The 20,611-nt window shown below is 37.6% G+C and overlaps 1 protein-coding gene and 1 long non-coding RNA gene across 4 annotated transcripts in view; both read right to left on the bottom strand.

Annotated features, from left to right (window-relative positions):
* The window catches only part of PLXDC2 (plexin domain containing 2), a 467,700-nt gene that overhangs the window by 295,437 nt on the left and 151,652 nt on the right, over positions 1 to 20,611 (bottom strand). The window lies entirely within an intron of this gene.
* Positions 9,710 to 10,440, bottom strand: LOC135964930 (uncharacterized). The gene is made up of 2 exons (XR_010577674.1): positions 10,164 to 10,440; positions 9,710 to 9,878 (listed from the first exon to the last, which is right to left on the bottom strand). It is a non-coding gene; the product is annotated as an uncharacterized lncRNA (long non-coding RNA).

Raw genomic sequence — 20,611 nt, 5'->3', positions numbered from 1 at the left:
GTGCTCCAGGCTGGGCGATAGAGTGAGATTCCGTCTCGGAAAAAAATAAAATAAAGTAACATCAACACTCAAAGAATCAACCTAGAGTAAAAAAAGGATGGCAAGTGTACCTTAATATTTAAATTTCAATCCATTTACATCCAGATTTGCATGCATGACACTCTGGACTAAAGAAAGGGTATTAAGTCGGTACAAAAATATGTTCTGGGACGGCAGGATGCACGTGACCATGAAAATCTAGACAAATTTTTAACGAACTAGGAAAACGAAAAAAGAAAGTGACATTGTTTAGGTGTAGGCATTTAGAATGGTGGCAAAGTTGCATAATCATAATTCTGGTTTTGGTTAAAGCGGAGGGAACCTCTTCGGAAATAAGCCGGTCGAATATGTGGTTATTCTGTGAAGGCATCAACTGCTGCACGCCTGCGTCAGGGGTCATCTCTCTAGGTTCTCCAGCCAAATGGGATTAACCTCACTTGTCTTTTCACCCAACGCTGAAACATGGGTAATGGCTTTGCTCCATTTATATTTCAATTAATATAAACAATAATGGTAGTACTTGAGAAAATTGAGAAAGGGAGATATCAGTGAAACACACATCTCCCTTTCTCAATTAACTATCTATCCCACAACCACTTCCCACTTCAAACATCTGTGATCACTAGCCTTGAGCACTTCCAGTGGTCATGCACAGAAATCACTATTTGCCTTGAACTCCAGTCCCACTCAGAAGTAATAATCCTGCATCTCTTCTAGAATAAATTAATGCCCATTAACATGTTCCCATTCTACAAAGATAATTTTCTTCCGCATTTCCCCAGAGGAAAAGCAAAATGCTCTGAGACAAATTTTCAAGTGTGTTGCTTATAAGGAATGGCATGTGGATAAAGAGAGGAAAAGACATCACCATGTTCTCACTTTAACTTTACATAACGTCTCACAACTCCCAACACACTGTTCTGGAGTGAAGTGTTTTAACCTGCCTTTTGTTACGAATTACTTGGCTGGGTAACAGACAGGCAGCCTGGGATCATTTCTTTTTTCTTTTTTTTTCTTTTTTAAGCATCAACATCTTTCAATGCTATTTGGAATGCTGAGAGAATGCTTTGTTCCATTCCCATTTATCAATTGAATACTTCATGAAGTTTAATTAAAATTAAGTCAAAAATGTTCTCTGTGTTTGTATAAACCTTAAATTTGTTAACCTGTTATTGGATTTTCAAAAATACCTGTTTAGAAAACTGATTTAATTTTCTATTTATATGTAAATTCCAGTTTCTAAGCTTGGATTCAGGTCTTTTCTGAGAATGCTAATCCTAACTCGACCGTATTTAAACTCATTGTAAATACACTTAGAAAGACCTCTCACTAGTTCATAATACGTTTATCAATCACTGACATTTAAAATGTTTCAGAGTGCTCTGCAAAATGCCTAAGTTCCTGTTTGTGAAAAAAAAAAAAAGTGCTTTCTCCTCAATTCGATGTAAATCTGTTCATTCATTCATTCATTTCTTCTTAATCAAATCATGCCAGCTTCAAACTTTCCAAAGGCTTCCCAGTGGTTTGCAGAAGCCCCAGCCAAAACATGGCACCAGCAAGAATCAGTCTTCTACTGGAGGACTGGAAGGAGGACCAGTGTGTCGGGAGTGGAGGAAGCATAGGCAAAGTGGTCTGAGACAAGGAGGGAAGGTGAGAAGGAACTGTATCCCCCACGGCCTTGCACAATGCAATGAAGTTGGATTTTACTCTAGGGAGTTGGAAAGTCATTGGAAGGGTTTTAGGAAGAAAAGGCTTGATCCAACACATGACTTAACATGATCACCTCTGCTGTTATTGACTTCAAAATAGATTGCTTGAGTATATGTTTTCACCACCTTAGGTGCACTTGATAAAAGCAAACAACGCTTTTATTCTGAAGATATCCGGCTATCACGCATTAAGTCAGTCAGGGATTGACTAATTTGATGAGTTATTTGTTAGCATAAAGAGAGGACTCAGAGAAGAAAAGTAAGTACTTAATTAGGCTGACAGGTGAGTAACAATTTTAATGCCTAGGATTGTTAATTCTCCATTTCATGTATTTAATAAGACATATGAAATACTTGACTGAGTTTTCCACATCATGAGCAACTTCTCTAAGTGGAAATAAGAAAACAATTGATCACTACTATAATCCGCTACAATAATCTCTACTATAGAAAAAGTGGATTTAAACTTCATGCAACAAGGTGTGGCATGGAAGAGCAAAAATAACCTGATTTGTTCTATCCCCATTTTTCTCTGTTTAATATTCCAACAGGTAGAAAGGACAGCAAATTAATTTTAACAAATAAGATCAAAGACAGGAGAAGGGGAGGAGACATCCTAAAATTTATGGTGGCTTATTGTCCATAAACAGAGACTGTGTCTGAGGTCCATATCTTACCGGAAATCTGACCAAAGCATCTTAGTTTGCAATGCATGTATTGCCCTGATAATGTAGGAATGCAAAGAGTAATGAAATTGGTTTCCTAAAAAGAAAATAAGCCTTCGCAGCCGTAGAAGATGCTCAAGAAATCTTTGTTGAATGAATGAACAAACAACATTTCAAAAAGAAAACAGAAATACAATTTCCTTTTACGAGAGTAAGAATTAAAGAAAAAATTAAGGATAGCTGTTACACAACCTACACACTGAATATCAATACAATCTCTACATTCTTCCTATCATTGATAATAAAAGTACACATAAACTAGTTTCTCAAAGTTTAGAATGCACTAAAATCACATGGTATTTCTGAAGATTCCTCAAACCTACACCCTTCAAAGACCCCAGTGGATACTGAGGCAGATAGATCAGAGAACTACAGTTGGGGAAACATTGTTGTCAGTAAAACGCTGAAGAATTCTATTTCTCCTGTGTCTCTGAAGTTCAAGGTCATAAATGTATACTTTGAAGGCATCAACAAAAATTATAGGTGGAATATGAGTGCATATATAAGATAATCTATACATACTGGTTTTGATTTTATTTTAAAAATGAAAAGACTTGTTCAAGTATTTGCAATTTTTTTTATTAACTCCTTAGCTGCATACACTTCTTTGAAAAGTGCTTTCTTACTATCGACTTTGTTTTTCACAACAGCCCTTGAATTATGTAAGGCAGTGTCATGGCTCCAATTTCACAGAATAAATTCAACTGCAGGTGGGTAACGTACCCTGTCTGAGGTCCCACCATCAGCCATGCACAGAAATCACTATTTTCCCTGAACTCTAGTCCCACTCAAAAGTAATAATCTTGCATCCCTTCTAGAATAAATTAATGCGCAATTAACATGTTTCTACCCTACACATATAATTTTCTTTTACATTTCCCCAGAGGAAAAGCAAAATTCTCTGAGACAAATTTTCAAGTGTACTGTTTATAGAGAATGGCATGTGAACAAAGAAAGGAAAAGACATCACCATGTCCTCACTTTAACTTTACACAATGTCTCACATCTCAGGCTGACACCTGAGCCTGGGTCTTCGGACCACAGGTTCAGTTTCAGCTCCCACACGAAGTCCACCTGGGATGTTCAGTGTCATTATCCCGCCTATTCCTCCCCTGCTTTCACGAGGACACACCTGTCCCAACACCAGACCTTTTACTGGAGTGGCCGTCCAGAAATGGGGAACCCTGAGATAGGGGTACACGATGGCAGTGAGGCATACAGGGGACCTGAATTCTTTCTGGAGCTTGAATTATACCCATATAGGAAATAAATATGTGAAACTCAAAGTGGTAGCTTCTGCTTTTTCTTGCCTGACACTTTGACAACCTGTGGGAATATGTCATCATATGGAAAACGACTGGACCAAGTCTCAGTAACACATTTAAACTGATGTATCACCCCATAGTTTGGGCCTGCCTTTTATATTGTAAATATCAGGATTAATTATTGGAGTGATGAGCTGGGCAGGCCAGGTACTACGGAAAATCTGGGAAAAGCTCCCACATGCCCAGGATTCACCTGAGGGAAGGTGAGGGACTATTAAGAGTTAAAATGCAGATCTGACTCGGGCGGCCCAAGGTGGGCCTGGAGTCCTGCATTTCTGACAAGCCTCCTGGTGCTGCTGCTGCCACCCCCGGTCCATGGACTATTTTTTGAGCAGCAGGGTGATAGGAGGGACCTATTAAACCTGGGATTCCAGAAAATAACAGGAACAAAAAAAGAACCCAGATAGAGGAGGGAGGCAGAAGGAAATAAAGCTACATACATATTCTTATCTCACTAGGCCGTTAGTTTCCTTGGAGTTACCTAAAATTACTAAGTAAGAGCAGCTATTACACCAGAAGACTTAACGTCTTCACCCCCTCAACAGTACATTGTTGTAGTCCAGCGGATAATTCCTCCTCCTGACTTTGACTTCCAAAAAAGTTAAGTAGGCATTTATCCTCTAAGAACAAAACAAACAACACAGAACCTTAGGAAGCCACACTATCAATGTAAGAACGCTTAGAGAATTAAAGAAAAATGTTTCTTTCCTTTCTTTTTGTTTTTCACAAGATAAACAGTATGTCCTCTTTCCCAGTTTGGCTGGATTAATGTAGAAAAAGGAATAAATTTTAAAATAGAATTCGCCAATTACTCACTGCAGACCTGATTGCTATCAAATCTACCACCGATAATTAGAAGTATCAAGTGATTCGCTCAGTAAATACTAAAGATTTAGAATTTTCTCTTTAGTGATTAAGCGGAGGTTACCTACAGAGATACGCTGCTTAGAAGAGGATTTATATCATCAAATGTGATATAAGTAATTTTAGATTAAAAACAGTCTAAAGAACATACAAATGGTGTAAAAAGTATGTTAACATTGAAAATAGATGATTCTTTGGAGACTACCACAAAGCACTAAAAAGAAATTTTAAAAATAATATATCTAAATTTTAGCAGATTTACTGCTTACAGAAATAAATGGACTTTCAGACCTACTATTCTTTGTTCAATAAAGAGGCAATTGCATAATGATTCAATGTCCCCTCAGTAATATGAATGACCACCTGTGAAGAATGAAGGTGATTTAGTTTATTTCCTTATAATCCTATATGGTATAGCCACCAAAACTAATACATAAGGTGATTTTTACAGGTCATTTCTTTTTAAAGATATAAAGGCATGTTTTATGCTGGGTAGATGCTAGATGCTGGGTAGACATCTCAAAAAAGAGCAACAAAAGAGCTTACTGTTGTTTCTGTCATCCATCAAAAATTTAGCTAGTGAGCATGTTTTCTATTTTAAAATGATGTAACAATCATACCACCTACCAATCCTGTATAAAAACATGTATGTTAATTAATTTTACTGTCCTAACATTGAATTGAAGAAACCAAATTAGATTGTTAATACTATTGCTTGTATTTCTGGATTAGGCTGCAAAGAGCAGTCTGTTTCACACCTGAAATAAACCCGGGAGTCTATGATATCCTAGAAGAAAGATTGTGAAGGTGTTTGAAGCAGGATACTGCAATAGTAGACTTGCAAATAGACAAAGACTCACAGAACGGGGGGACAGTTCTGAATGTGCCTACCACCAGTCAGTCACAAGGGACCATTCAGAGACTCTAGGATTAAAATTAGTCATGTGACATGTCGTCATTTCTTCCTCAAGGAAAAATACTCTGAAATATTATTTCAAATGACTCCTTCATTGTTGTAAGATTTTTACAAAAATTCAGTTTTAGAAAAATGAATGCATTTACTCTTTGGGGAAAGTTTCTTGTCATTTGTACCAAAATGTAGAATTGCAGCAATCTGCAGAGGCAGGCATCATGAATACCATGTATTCTGGACTAACGATAACAGCACTGGAGATTCCCATTTGACTCTGTCAAAGGGGTGTGGGTGTTTTCACATGCATTGCCTCACTGGACTGACCAGCTCAAAGAAAAGGGAGGTCAGGAGTTTCTGGATGGTTAGTGGTCACAAGAAAGCTTTACGATGAATCGGGGCTTGCACTTCATCTTCAGAAAGGCCTGAAGGGCAATTTTGCTCTGATTCCACCGTAGGTCCTTACAATCAGTGTCATACTCATTTGAAATAATCCATTATTGTGTGGAGTACATAATTTCAACTTTTTGTGTTTATATTGACAGATACCATTTACAAAGAGTTGGCTGCAACCTAACAAAAAGGCGCATGCTGAATTAGCCACCACTGAAAAATAAAATTGGCACCCACCAGCCTTGACTTTCAATCATTCTGTGAAACTCCATCTTGACCCGTCATTTTGTGCAGAGATGCTTCCAGGTTCTGAGTAAGCTTACTTAGAAAAGACAGGTCAGATGTCTGGGTGAGTCCCAGAGATCTCCTTCTGCTAAGTTTCTGCTGCATCAGGTGTAGATTAAATTCCTCTGTTAAATCACCTCCAATGGAATGAGGTTCAAGTCTCAATTGCACCTCAAGCTACATAAACTGACAAAAGACAAAAGCATGTACTTCAAACCAATGTATCAAGACTTTAGTATCACTTCCCTCTGGGCCTCAGTTTCTTCATCTGTAAAAGTCTATGCCGACTGTATCATTTTTAAGGTCTAGGATGTGAAACAGAGGTTGAGAGAGGCAAACACTGAATTGTTCAAATTGCATTGTCTCTTCAACAAACTCAAAGAATTTCAAAGTAAATTTAAAACACAGAAACAGAGAGCAACTATTGAAATTCTTGAATATTCAACTATTGAAGATTCAATAGTTGTCAGTAATTGTCCGTAACTATTCTCAATAATGGTTCAGTAATTGTCAAACAGCTGAGAAACAAAAATAACACAAGATTTTTAAAAAATCTTATACTTGTCACAAAAATCATTAGGCACCAATTCTCCCTATTGAACTAAAGAGATAAAACTGATTTGGCATTTTTCTTGACAACTTTAAATTTAAACCTTAACGAATTAATCAAGATCAACTCAAAGTGAAAAATACAACAAAAGTTATAAAACCAGACGTTATGGACTGAATGTTTGTGTCTCCGTAAGATTTGTATTTTGAAGCCCTGACACCCAGTTTGGCTATATTTGGGGATGGGGCATCTATGGAATTAAGTAAAGTTAAATGAGATTAGAAATTTGACACTGATCCCTGATCCAGTAAGGTTAGTGCCTTTATGAGAAGAAATACTAGACTGCACATGTTCTCTCTCCCTGCTTATAATCTTAACTACCATTATTTACAAGTATTTTCTTATACGTATGTGTGTATACACATAGATGACTTGACTATGTCCTTGCTCTATCATTTCCATAGATGTCTGGCCCAAACCAAGGAAATGCCATGTGAGAACATAACAAACAGAAGGCCAGCTACAAACCAGGAAGAGGTCCCTCACTAGAATCCAGATCGGCTGCCATCTTGATCATGGACTTGTCGCCTTCAGAACTGTACTGAAATCTGTTGTTTACACCACCCAGTCTATGGTATTTTGTTATAGCAGCCCTAACAGGCTGACACAAGACATCACAAACATAATTGATCCTTTACTGTGTGTTTAGCTGTTAATTAGTTTCTGGGAGGGATACACAAGAGTATAAGGTTCCTTCCTAAGTACAGCTTGCAAAAATCTGTCAATACCCTGAACCCTTCCACTAGCTATACCCACTACAAAGATCCATTCATTTAAGCATAAAAGAGAGTCAAAGAAAACAAGATCGTCTTGCTATTAAAAAATGCAGTCACGCCATCAAATTGACATTCACTCTCATCTTTTATATGTCTTGTATGTCAACAGTTTAGTAAAATATAATTGAAACACGAAGTCAGAGGCTCTATGAAAATCAAAGAGAATTTGAGTAACTCTTAAGATGCTTTTATATTACTTCAAATGGTACCCAGGATATATGACACTAAGAAAATGAAATGGTTTTTTAAGGAGACATTTTCAATGATACACATTCAATTAGAAAATGAACCAAATGCCAGGCTCCCAGATCAGTCTGAATTATCTAGGCTTAGTGATTTCTCCACCGTCGAAATGCTGAGGGGCAAGTTTATTTTAGAAGGTGGTAAGATGGAGCTCACATTGCCGCACGTTTAGTCACATAACTAACCCCTGGTAGTAACACAAACTGGTCAAGTGGTAACTTCAGAGAGTCTAAAGCAGGAAGGAAAACAAAACCCCAAGCAATTCAGGTGATAATTTGAAAAAGTTGCTTTAAAAAGGTGCAGTAGCTCACACCTGTAATCCCAGGGCTTTGAGAGGCTGAGGCAGGTGGATCACTTGAGTTCAAGAATTCAAGACCAGCCTGGCCAAAATGGCGAAACCTCGTCTCTACTAAAAATACAAAAATTAGCCAGACATGGTGGTGGGTACCTGCAATCACTCGAGAGGCTGAGGCAGGAGAATCACTTGACCCTGGGAGGTGGAGCTTGCAGTGAGCAGAAATCGCACCACTGCACTCCAGCCTGGGCCACAAAGCAAGACTCAATCAAAAAAAAAAAAAAAACAACATCTATATATCTATTGATAGATAGATGAAAGGAAGAAGTAAAGCTTAACTAAATTGGCTCAGATTATTTTGAAACTATTTATTGAATATTGTGCTAAGTACTGAACTAGGCTCAGGAGGCACAAAGTTAGTATCATGCAGAGGTATCACAAAATTGGCTTTAATCTCTCCCTTCCTTTTCTCTATGGGAGCATTTAAAGTCTTATGCAGAAGTGGGAGAGAAAAGGCCCCATAGCAAATAAAGTTTATGAATATTTGGTTAAATCAAGTTAAATATATTTTAAGGCTGAAGAACTATGTCAACATGGAATAAGAATCTTCAACCTGGAGATCTTTTATCAAGAGACATTTATTTTGTTTCCTGTTGCACAACACATACACTTTATATGTACATTCATACATATAAGAAAATACTTGTAGATAATAATACTCAAGATTACTTTGATCTTGTTCCATCATTTCCACAGATGTAAGAAATAATAATTATGATAACTTACTCTTATCTTGTAATCGATACTTTGCAGAGTAATCAATAAACTGTCATTGTAATAATGAGTTATTTGCCTCTCACTCCTCCAATTTACTAATCATCAAATAGCAGGTCCAACTGTAATCAAAACTAAAGTGCTGAGTTTTATGTGGAATTATGAGTGATTGGTAGCACACTATTTAAAATCCAATTCAAATGCCAACTAATTACTGAGGGGTGAATCTAGAAATAAAACACACCTGCTATTGTTATATTTCTGAAACTGTAACACCCATTAGTAACACTGAATTCTGCTGGCAATAACTTACTTTGACATCAGAACTGGGTTGAAATTAAATTTGAACGCGAAAACTTTCTTCTATACACCTGAAGATTTTCTTTTTCAAAAAAGAATATATAGAAGATTTCTATACAGCTAAATCCTTTTGAACACAACACTCTTTACTGCACACATGAATCAAGTATGAATGAAAGAGCTCAGGGTTTTATAAACAGTGGAATAAAAATAAAATATAAAGAAAAAAGTATGAAAAAAATCCAAGTAACAAGATATATTTAGTCTATAGAGATAATAGAGAAATTGACATGTACAATTTGAGAGTCAGAGGAATCTTAAAGATTAAGCTACTTCAGGTTAAAGACTGTAAGCTGAATCCATGCATTTGTTTCTGCTGTTACTATAAAACTCACTAAAATCCAGGTATAGGGACCTTTAAAAACCGTAAATCCATAAAACAAACAAAATGGAAAAGAACAGAAGAGATACAAAGTTTATTTTTAACCAGAAAAATAGAATGGGGATTTGCTCACAGTTTGGATATACCAGAAACATAGGGAAGGTAGGGTAGGAAATTTAGGAAGACTAAGAAGCAGCTAGACTAACAGATGATCCACTCAATTTAGCAGAAAACTGGAGGCATATTATCTGGAAAGGGTAAAACAGAGAGACACCAGGTGCTATTAACTAAATGTTTACATTTTCCAAGATTTATATATTGAAGCCTAATCCCCAATTGGGTGACATTTGGAGGTGTGACCTTTGGGAGGTGATTAGGCTCAGATTAGGTCATGAGGGTGGGCCTCCCATGATGGAATTAGTGCCCTTATAAAAAAAGAAAGAGACACACAAGATTTCCCTGCCCCACCCCCTCTGCCATGTGAGGATACAGCAAGAAGGTAGCCATCTGCAAACCAGGGAAAGAGTCCTCACCAGACATCAAATCTGCTGGCACTGGGATCTTGAATTTCCCAGCCTACAGAACTATGAAGAATAAATGTATATTGTTTAAGCCACGGAGTATATGATACATCGTCACAGCTTCCTGGACTGACTAACATACTGTGCAATGGTGAAAGCAGCAACACTGCCCTTATAATCAGGAGATTAGCTGAAAGATTATCATCAGAATGTGGAAACATTTGCCCTCTGCCCCCTCCCCCAGTGGCCTCCTAGAATGCTAATGCTCAGGCTTAGGCCCTCCAAGCAGATGGATAGAAGATTGTTCTCCAGGGCAATGCTCCTATCCTGGGGATCTTGTGAAGGATTTTATCAGTAGGTTTGGGGTTAGGTCAGAGATTCTGCATCTAACAATCTTCTGGGTGACATGGATACTGTTGGTCAGAGTCCATACATTTAGTGGGAGGTCCCAGAATCTCCCCAGCACAAAAGATGGATTAAAAGACCTGGTTGGATCAATCTACAGTGATGCCAATCGGCTTTCTAGCATCCCATTTCACAATACGAGCAAACAGCCAAGGACTTCACAATATCTGTGGAATGCCTCTAATATAAACAAGTGAGACTAAACAGGCAATTTGAAGGGAACAGATATTATGCCATGAGATGGACACTATCATTAATACCCTCAGAAAGATCAGAGAATACATTTCATTCATGAAATAAGAACAGGATTTTATTTAAATAAAAAATAGGGGAAAAATAACTCCTAGAAATTGAAATTACAATATTACAAATAAAAGAAAATTTAAAAGGGGATATTGAAAGAAAAAAAAATAAGGGGAAGAGATGGAAAAAAACAAGGACAAGAAAATGAAAAAAAAAAAAAATAAAAGAGAGTCAGAAAATATTATTCCAGAAGGCCTCAGACCTCGATAATAGACCACCCCCCCACACATAACACGGAGAGAACAAGTAAAAAATAGACGGGGAAAAATTAAAGAAATAATCCAAGAAAGTTTCCCAGCAATGATGAGTTTCCAGACTGATAGAATACATTGGGTGCCCTGCAATGGAAGAATTATACCCACATCTGGGCACATCATCATGAAATTTTTGTACACTGATGGCAGCTAAAAATAGTTAAGAGACTGAGAAAGAGAGAAAGAAGAGATCGCACACCAAAGATTAAAATGACTTAGGGCCAGGCACAGTGGCTAACGCCTATAATCCCAGCATTTTAGGAGGCCAAGAAGGGTGGATCACGAGGTCAGGAGTTCAAAACCAGCCTGGCCAACAGAGTGAAACCCCGTCTGTACTGAAAATACAAAAAATTGGCCGGGTGTGGTGGCAGGCACCTGTAATCCCAGCTACACGGGAGGCTGAGGCTCGAGAATCACTTGAACCTGGGAGGCAGAGGTTGCAGTGAGCCAAGTTCGCACCACTGTACTCCAGCCTGGTGACAGAGAGAGACTCAGTCTCAAAAAAATAAATAAATAAACAAAATAAAACAAAAAAATAAACAACAACAAAAAATTACTTAGGATTTCTCAACAATAACACAGGAAAACTAGAAGACAAAAGTGCAATGCCTTCAAAATTGTCTGGAGAAATGAATTTCAACTTCAAATTCATTGTGCAGCCAACTTTGCATGGGGATAGGCCACTTAGGGATGCAAAGACTGAGATACTTATCTCCAACATATTCTTTCTATCTATCTATCTATCTATCTATCTATCTATCTATCTATCTATCTATCTATCTATTTATTTATTTTAGAAGGAGTCTCGCTCTGTCGTCAGGCTGGAGTGCAGCGGCACGATATCAGCTCATTGCAATATTCCCCTCTCGGGTTCAAGCCATTCTCCTGCCTCAGCCTTCCAAGTAGCGGGGATAACAAGCACACACCACCATGCGCAGCTAATTTTTGTATTTTTAGCGGAGATGGGGTTTCACCATGTTGGCCAGGCTGGTCTCAAACTCCTGACCTCAAGTGATCCATCCATCTCAGTCCAAAGTATTCTTTTCCAGGAAACTACTAGAGGATATATTGTACCAAAATCAGACAGTAAATCAAGGAAAAGTAAAGACAAGAAATTTGTGAAACAGGGAATCAAAAGAGAGACGAAGGAAACCATAATATCTGAAACTTCTCATCTCTAAATAGTGCTTTTATTAGTAACATAGCTAAGAATGTTATTATTGGAAAGTTGGGGGAATGGTGTGTGACGGGGGCTGGATTAAATTTAAAGAACTAAAATCTATTTTATTTTATTTTATTTTATTTTAGAGATGGAGTCTCGCTGTGTCGCCCAGGCTGGAGTGCAGCGGCGGCGCGATCTCAGCTCACTGCAAGCTCCACCTCCCGGGTTCACGCCATTCTCCTGCCTCAGCCTCCCGAGTAGCCGGGACTACAGGCGCCTGCCAGCACGCCCGGCTAAGTTTTTATATATTTTTTAGTAGAGACGGGGTTTCTCCGTATTAGCCAAGATGGTCTCCATCTCCTGACCTCGTAATCCACCCACCTCGGCCTCCCAAAGTGCTGGGATTACAGGCGTGAGCCACCGCGCCCGGCCTTCCATTGTGTTTTAAGAGATAATTATTAAAGTTGAAAAACCAGAGCTAGCACTATTACCATATTATTTAGATATAAGTAGAAAAATATCGTGAGAATATAGCTAAAAAGAAGTGAAAACAGTTGCCTCTGGGAAGTGGGATATGATAGAGCCTATGATGGTTTACAAGTCTTTATGTGTTCATGTGACTTTTATGAAAATGGAATAATGATAAACTTATCTAACATTTTCATTATGAAGGTCAGAAAATGACCTTTTCCTAGGTCTTTCAACAAGTTGCCTTGAAGAAGCAAGACCAGAGCATTTCATTGTTTCATTATTTGAACTGCCATGATTCTGTTACTAAACATAATTATAGGCCAAATGTAGATATTTGTTCTCTCATTTATTTAGTAGAAATCGATTGAATGCCAACTAGGTTATCCATGGGTATAACAGTAAGCAAACCAGGCCTGGTCCCTGTCCTTACAGAGTTTATAAGTGGCTAAGAGATAGTACAGGGGGCATTTATAGCTAACTGTGAGAAGACCACAAGATTTGGAAATTAAGTCCCCTAATTGTATACTCATCTGTTTCTTTCCTTCATTCCCCGTGAAAGTTTTTCTCCCCACATACAAGATAATTCTTGACTTCACTTCCAGACACAGTAAACACCAGGGCAATTTATTTTTCCCTTCTTCCTCTGAGCTAAGAGTCCAGCCATCAGCCAGTGAAGTATGGCCTTTGAGCGACTTCATATTTCCATGTTAATGTTGCTTTGTCACCAACATTTCAGCCCACAGACTGGCTGACAGCCCTCCCTGGGCCACAGAAACCACCAGCTGGTTGTGGAACTAACAATTTACATCTCGTGGTGCAATGAGGATCCAGCAATAAGTTGATTTTGTTGAAGATTGTGGAACTACATGAGAAATTGGTCACTTACCTACTTCCTGATGCAAACGTGACATAAGTAATCCTACTTAAAGTAATAGCCACATAATCTAGATAATTTGAGTCTTTCTCTAGATTTTCAAAAAGAGCTTCAAAAGGCAAACTATTGATGCTGTCTATCAGACTTGCTTTCTGCCCTTTTAGACTCTCAAAAGTTGGGTATTGAAAATGTTTGGCACTTAAAACATGGTATACATAAAATATCCCAAGTCTCACTTTTTAGCGTAATCGAAGCAACTATCCTGATTCTAGTTTCACCTATAAAACTCACTTGAAAAAATGAGATGTTCTAATTTTAGCTCCTTATTCGTTCCTCCAAATGAAGACTTTTTCGGTCTGTTTCAGGAAGACTTTGTACACTTCCATTCATTCTCTTACTGACAATTCTGAATGCCAAATGGAGGCAGAATGGCGCTCTCCCAGGAGCTCGGTCCCCATAATGATGGGTGTTCAACCAAAGAGTGCTTATTAATGGTTGCTCTTGGGGCTTTCGGGCTGGTGGGTCACCATTCCCCAACCACTTCCTCTCAGACTGGCAATCAGAGGGAAAATTCCAGTATTATAACTTTTTCCTGTACTGGAAAAACTGCTGTTTCTCTAAAGGTAAACCTAAAACGTATGTCTTCTGATTCTGTAGGGTCTACCAAAGCAATTTTTTTTTGTATGTTTCTACTTACAGATTTTCACTTCTAAATAGAAAGTCGAAATTCTAATTAGAAGTGGAAAACCTAAAGTATCTTTGAACAAATATCCTTCTTTTCCTACCAATTCCTTGACAATAATGAAGACAATAAAGTAGTTTGTGCATTGCAATAAGCACAATAGCAACGAGTATATGCATATATATACACACACACACACACACACACTCAGATCTTGAAGAAAGTTAATCAAAACACCTCCATCAATTGAAAATGACAAAATTTTCACAAAGATATAGAAATTAACTATAGGCACAGCTTATTAAGAAAAAAATATAATTAAAATTCAAAGTTAAGAACTCTTTTTAAATCTCATTAGGACTCTAAGTTAAAAATCTAAATTTTAATCTGTGGATTGAAAGAGTTATTGCATTGCTTCCACCATAGAAAAGCTATTAAAATCTTAATAGGTTTTTCCTTTAGCAAAAATACAAGTTAACATACAATTTTAGATATTTTTCTTAATTCTGATTATTCACTACATGTATATAGGAAGTAGTGAGGTTTTAAATATATTTGTTTCATCAGTGCAGTAAAAAGTACCCTAAGGATACTAATTAGCTCAAATTTCTCCAATTGGTCAATTAAGTACTACTTCCCTTCTTATTTCAACATTACATTAAAGTTCAGGCTTTTTAAAAATATCTCTTCCCTATTTTAACAGCTCAACTGTGCCCCTGTATCCATTCTCTCCTTAATCAAGTCTCCATTGGTCACGATTGCCAGATACATCATTTTTTTTTTCTTCCAACTTTTCTTGTGGGAGATGTGTGTGCAGGTTTGTTAAATGGGCAAATTGCATGTTGCTTGGATTTGGTGTACAAATTATTTCCTCACCCAGGTAGTAAGCATAGTACTCGATAAGTAGGTTTTCAATCTTCATCCTCCTCCCACCCTTCACCCTCAAGTAGATTCTGGTGTCTATTGTTTCTCTCTCAATGTCCACAAGTCCTCAGCGTTTAGCTCCCACTTTTGAGTGATCCCCAGCTTGATTACACATGGGTATTTAGTTTTCTGTTTCTGCGTTAATTTACTTAGGATAACAGCCTCCAGCTGCATCCATGTTGCTGCAAAGGACATGATTTCATTCCTTTTATGGCTACATGGAATTCCATGGTGTAGATGTACCACATTTCCTTTATCCAGTCCAACACTGATGAGCAGCCAGATATATCTTCATAGTATCAGAAGTCCTGCTGAAAAATGTATACTGGCTGTAAATTGTCCACAGGATAAAGGCTGGACATCTTAGTCTGATCTTCAAGTCCATTTCAAATGATGTCTCAACTCACCTTTCAAACCTTGTAGCTATAATGAACTGAACTGCTCTCCCACTCCCCAAGTAATTACTGAACCTTCTTCCCTCTATGCAGAACGCATCCCTGTTCCTGGGATCTCTCCCTCCATCTGCCTTGTGCTTTAGCCACCCCTGCCGCATCAGATCTCCAGCTTGATTACACATTCACAAGAACTTTCTCCCTCTCGGCATGGCAATGAACATATGCTGACTTATATCACATGTAAACACATCTTCCATTCCTACTTGGATGGGCTGAGTGAACTTGTTATAATCCCAGCTTGTTATGATCATAACAAGTTACAATCAGACACATTGCTTCATAAAAAAGGAGTTTAATAAATGTTTGTCGAGATATGAATAAATGGGAGAAACACATCATAAGCAGAAAAGCCTAGAACAACAGTTTCCTAATAAATCTTAGAATGTAGAAAAGCCCAAAAGTATTTCTTTTGCCCAGAAGCTGCTCACTTTTCTTTATCCAAGAATTTCAAACTCCAGCCTTTAAATCCGGTCCCTATCCAGCCTTCTTACTCACCAGGATAAACAATGTACATTTCAGCCCCCTCATTTCAACCCTCTTATTTAATTCTTACCTCTGATTTCCGATATAACAACTTTGATTGTTAAGGACAAAATAGTAACTAGCCTATAGTACTTTTCTGCTTACCCATGGTAACAAGGAACTGAGCTATGTGATAAATCCAAATATACAGTGAACTGGGAAATTTAGTTTTGGTCAATGATTTTCACCTCTTGAAATAACTCCTTCATCATGTTATGATTAGTATATAAAAAGCACAGGCACGTTCACTCCTCTCATTCTCAAGAGCTTCTTCAAAAACAGAAATAACTAAAAGGTAAGCAACAAAATGTGAAGAGGAACAATGAGTCAATAAGTCAGCTTCTTTAAACTCTAAACAATAATCACCAATGGGCTGTATTATCAATTAACTGTATATTATATTAAATCATATCTAAAATCAAAAATCTTACTAAGACAAAGAGAATCAGGAGCAGTGCAGAATTTGAAGTTTCTAGAAATAGCTGCATGGTTTAATCTTTACCTACCCATGGGATTTTATGCTTTTTAGGTCCAAGTCAACTTCAGCAAATCCTTCTGCGAGGTTGGAACGAAGCTCAGAGAGAGATTCCGTGGTAGAATATGTTTAGTCTAGATTTCTTGGGACTGTTTTAGGACTACTCAGGGCCATCAGTGCAACACCAGGCTTATTACCTATTGCTCTTACACTGCCCTAGTTCTTGAACCAATGGAGGTGCCACCCTGATGTTGCATCCCACTCGCCAGAAATCCCTTCCTGAACCATGGCAGTATCCCTGGGAGCTACAAAGCCACACTTGAGGGTTTGAGAATTTCATAATCAAAAGGTCTAAAATATGTCTTTATGTTTACACAATGAAATCAATAGGAAAATGCCATATCTATCCTCTGAATTAAAAAAGTTGGAAGCCAAGATAATGTCTCCATTGGCTGCAGAGGAGACTACTACTTGTGCTTTGCAGTTAGCAACAGCTATGACATCTGAAGGGTGATGTGTGTAATCCAACAGGGCTTTCATTATATATAGAAGGCTTCAGTTAATATCACAGTTATACACAGGAAGGCACTCACTGTCTATTGCTTGATTCCATTTTCCTCATATGAACTGTCTTGGAAATGTCATTGTAATCTGTCAAGGGGCTTACTGTTCTTAAACTTTAAAAATATCCAGGCTCCTGATTATGATGATGAGACAGTTGATGTATACCAAGTATGAAGGCCATGATGACCAGAAAGGTTTTCTCAAACAATAAATCAGCCATTCATGACCAGAATAAACTAATAAAATACAAACCGAAGCCTTGACCAAAGCCAATAATGCAAAACGCTTTCTTCATTTTAGAGAAGAGAATAATGCCTAGTAGAAAACAATGTGGCATATGAAGATAAAATTTCTCCTAGTGTAGGGAAGAGGCTAGGGGACAGAGGCATGTTCAAGAACGTAGGCATGAGATTAAACTTCTTCCAATGCCCTGTATTGCTTCTTCATTTTGACTAAAATTGTAGCCAGTTTATGTGGCAGACTTCTGCCTTAGAGTTCTCTATGTAACTATGGAGGAAACGGAAAATGTGGAGGTGAGTAAACTTCTGGATTGTATGCAGTATATTTTATTTGACTTCACATAGCGTTTATTTTCCAAAAACAGGGTATTTTAAATCATTCTGCTGTTTTCCTTTATATTTCTATTCTGTTTTATGACCTGTCTCAATTGTTATACGTGCAGAAACTTACTGTTTCCATAAAGCAAATGCTTTTCTGACAAATTACTGAGTACAGTCAGAAGAAAAATTATCTTACCGTATTAACTGAAATACTGGCCAATAACATTCAGAAATCTACAGAGATCTTCCCATGGTATGCCCAAAGGACTCTAAGCTATTCGTTTTTCTCCAAATGGAGTAGCCTGGCTTTTCTACTAAATTCTTACTTACCATCGTGATTTCCAATAAAGCTTTGAAGTAGAAGATCCAAGGCTTTGAAAATACCGATTTTGGGCAATGTTAGCAATTTATGTCTTTATCCATTGTCTTATATGTCAATTTTGCTATGAATAAACTTTAATTTACTTCCATCTCCTTTGGGGAGGGGGAGGTTGGTGGAATATCATGTCAGAAAGGTTGGTAACATACTTTAAAAATGAGTATTTTCAGTTCAAACCACAGTTTGGTTTTTGTGGGATTTAATTTCCACTGAACAGAAACCAAGCACATATGTATTTGATTTCTCCTTAAGGATCAGTTATGGATGAGTGGAGGAACCAGAGAAAATGCAACATGGAAACCTTCTAGCTATAAAGACAGACAAGTTCATCTTGGCTTCCATCATGCATTTCTGATCTGTTGGTGTCGCCAAAATAAAAGGTCTGGCTATCATATTGTAACTTAGGCTAAGAAAGTAGAAGAGAATCAAACAATTGTCAAAGGTGATCAACTGCATGTATATTGTATATTAAAATTATAATTAAATAAAGTGGTGAGGTTCTTCAGCTATTAAAAATGTCATCAGCAATGAAGCTACTTTGTGTCTGACCAGGGCTTTTACAGTAACTGATTACTTACAGATGCCAAGTCCCCCAGGGAACTTTTGCCACCTGTTTTCAGTTTGTGGATTGGTGGCCTTACCCTGATGAAGCTTACTGGTCTGACACTGGGTTACGCTATCTGTGGCAATGATGTTGGTATTTAATCAATAGTTTTACAGGATACCATCTACATCACTGAAAGACATTTTATTTGAGTATTTCCCCTATATCCTGCTACTATTTACAATATAGCATTTTACTTTACTATTTACAATATGAAAGTAAAATGGCTTGAATGAATAGCACTGCTCAAATATTACAACCTTGCATAGTTGCTGAATAAGTTCAAAATGACACTCTGCCCCAAAACCAAACAGAATTTTAGAAGTGGGCCGGGTGCGGTAGCTCATGCCTATATTCCCAGTTCTTTGGGAGGCCAAGGCAGGTGGATCGCTTGAGTCCAGGAGTTCGACACCAGCTGGCCAACATGGTGAGACCCCATCTCTAATAAAATACAAAAATTAGCCAGGCATAGTGGTGTGCGCCTGTAGTCCCAGTGACTCAGGAGGCTGAGGCAGGAGAATCAATTGAACCTGGGAGGCGAAGGTTGCAGGGAGCCGAGATTGTGCCACTGCACTCCAGCCTGGGAGATAGAGGGAGACACTGTCTCAACAACAACACAAAAGAAATGAAGGAGATCTGTGAGGTCATCGTATTTAATCACTCATATAATACAAGAATTCCTTCCACCATAAACCTGAACAATTGACTTCACTTTCCATTTGAACAGGGTTCACTGTCTCAGAGCAGTTCATTTCCACTTCAATTAAACAGCTGGTAATTGTACAAAACCTGTCTTGACGCTAAGTGGAGACCTGTTTACTTGTCACTTCAACTTACTGATTGTTCTATTGTCCAATGCAATGACATAAATGAGGCCTGAATCTGAGCCTTTCAAAGATTTGAACTAACTTATCTTTCTCCTTAAGTCTTTTCTAGGCTAAAATATTCCAAGTCCTTTCAGCTAATGCACATAATATTTGTTCTCTTTTCTTCATAATTTTAGTTGATAGAAATCAGATCTGTTTCATCAACATCAATGTAAGACATGTTCTCTGAAAACACAGTACCAAATAATAGTCTTAATTAGGACGCATCTTTGATTTTTCTGGAAACCAAACTTCTGTCAATATAGCCTAATGCTACATTCACTTTTGATGCAGGATGATCTGATCTTTGACTGTTTTCTCTGCTTTAAAATAAGAAAGCAAGCAAGTCCAGCTGCTAAAGTGGTCATGACATAGTATCTGCAATGTTTTTTCAGTATGCTGTAACATCACTCATTTATGCCTGGAATCTTGAGCTGATTTTAAGTGGTAAGGTCTGATTTTAACATATTTTTCACATATTTAATCTCCTCTTATGTTTATTATTATACTTATTATTACAATTGTTTTCTCTTAGTATGTTTATTCTATTTTTTCTAGTTCGAAGATTAGGTTTCATTACAGTAAGAAATGAAATAGTGTTTTTTTCTGGGTTTAAGCCCCAATAACTAAATAATATTGTGTTTTCAGCCCATTTTGTTGCTTTCTTTTAATTTGTCTTTTTAAATTCCCTTGTTTGTCTGATTTCATCCAGATACAATGAAGTTCCTATCCTTTCATTTTACTTGTCTTTGATACTGTTACCATCTTTCCATGTTCTAGGCATATCTTTTAAAAATCTAGCCCAATATGAGAATGTTAATGAACTCACATGGGTTCCCTAAATTACTGACTATTTTTTGCTCAACAAGTCCATTGGTGATTTTCCACATCCACAAAATTTAGATCGACGCAGCTAATACGCAGCCAAAGCATGTATGTTACACATTTTTGCTTTCTAGA

This window comes from Macaca fascicularis, chromosome 9 (genome assembly GCF_037993035.2).
Source record: "Macaca fascicularis isolate 582-1 chromosome 9, T2T-MFA8v1.1".
Taxonomy (NCBI): Eukaryota; Metazoa; Chordata; class Mammalia; order Primates; family Cercopithecidae; genus Macaca; species Macaca fascicularis.
The sequence above is the reverse complement of the archived record's forward strand: the minus strand, read 5'-3'. Positions and strand labels throughout refer to the sequence as shown.